The following is a 1,771-nucleotide window of genomic DNA, read 5'->3' on the forward strand; positions in this document are numbered from 1 at the left end:
CCAGCCTCACGCCGACTCTCTTACCTACCATTCATATTTTCTACCTCGTTCACAAGACTCCGCCGCGTTGCCTCTAGTTCGGCTCGTGCCACAGGTAACTTCGCTCGTCGCTACTTTGCCATTCACCTTCGCCTCCACCCAGCCTCTGCTTCTCCACAGAAGCGGCGACCTCCTTCGCCGTTGTTACGCCTCGTCTATGCGACTCCTCATCATCCGGCTGGGTCTTCTGCCTACCCGGTGCGCGCCCCCTCCCTCTGCGCATCCGTTTCTCCGGCCCTCTCTTACGGTTGCCTACCTTACTGCAGGACTCGCCCCTTGCCTGTCCTGTGCCGGGTAGGCTTTCCTTGCCTCCCCCGGCCCTACTTGGGGCGCCCCTCTCTGGCTCGTCAACTACCTTACTTCCGTCCGTCCCTGCCCCTCGGGGGCCCAACCCCTCCGCCCTTTCTGTGGGCCCGATGCCCGCTCTGGACTTGTCTCACGCCCCCGGCCTCTCTGATGCTGCCCCCCCGGTAGGCTTGCTCCTGCGCCTGGGTCCTGTCTCTTCTTTCCGTCGCGCTTACCTCTCCTACCTTCTTCTGCCCTCCAGGCACTGCCGGAGCCTACTCTGCCCCAAATCTTGGCCGCGCGCGTCCGCTCCACTTCCATACCCTCTGCCGTACTGGACCCACCTTCCAGCCGTCAGCTTTATACCGTCGCCCTCGCGAGGGCCGCCACCGTCTGCGACAGCTCATTGGCCCGCGAAACCATTGCCCGCCAGGAGGCTGCTGGCCGTGACCTCTCTGCCTGGCTGGCCTCCCTGCCCCATGGCCGTACCCTGCTAACCTGCACTGATGACGACCTACTCGTCTACCTGGAGGCGCACTGGCTCCCCAACCGCCGTGTGGACGACCCGAGCCCCAACACCGTCAACAATCATCTGGGTCTACTCTCCGGGCTGTTTAACCGCTTGGGCCGTGGCAGCACTTACGACCGTGAAACCGGCATAGGCAACCCCTGCTGCTCCAGCGCCTTGTCCTCCTACAAGACTGGCTATAGTCGTCTCGCCGCCGACCGTGGCTATGAGGAGCAAGCCGCCGTACCACTCAGCCCTAGCGACTTCACCACCCTCATGGACCACCTCTGGTCCGGATTCCAGGCTTCCACCACCTCCCTGACCCGGCTGCTGCTACTACGCGACCTGTTGTGCTGCCAATTCATGTGGCACACCAGCTACCGCGGCCACGACACCGGCAAACTGCGGCTACGTGACTTCCGTGACCCGCGTGGTGGGGGTCCCTTCCGTGGGTTTCCCCTACCTCTGCCGGACCCGTTTGGTGCCTACCCCTCACTTTCCTTACGGATCGAACAACTCGGGACCAAAACATCCAAGGGGCGTCGAGCCCCCCCCTTGGAACTGCGTCCCGACCCTTCTCCGCGACATTGCTTCATCCGCACCCTCGCCCTCTATTGGCAGCTGTGCCATGCCCCCGACGCCCCCCCAGGGTCTGCAATCTCCGACTACCTCTTCCGTCCCACTGACCGGGGTCACCAACGCTTCGTGGAGCGTCCATTTTCCAGCAGCGCGTTAGCCATGCGAGTGGGCAAACACCTGGAGGAGGCTGGTGTCTACGTCGGGCAAACTCCTCATGGGTTTCGTCGTGGTACTATCCAGGCCATGCAGGCCGCTGGCGCATCCCGCGCGGAGCTCCACGCGTTCTCCCAGATACGCAGCGCTCAAGTCCTGGAGCGTTATACCGACGCCTCTCGGCCCACTCGTGTCCCTCGCGGCTCC

This window comes from Volvox carteri, assembly GCF_000143455.1.
Source record: "Volvox carteri f. nagariensis unplaced genomic scaffold VOLCAscaffold_1, whole genome shotgun sequence".
Lineage (NCBI taxonomy): Eukaryota > Viridiplantae > Chlorophyta > Chlorophyceae > Chlamydomonadales > Volvocaceae > Volvox > Volvox carteri.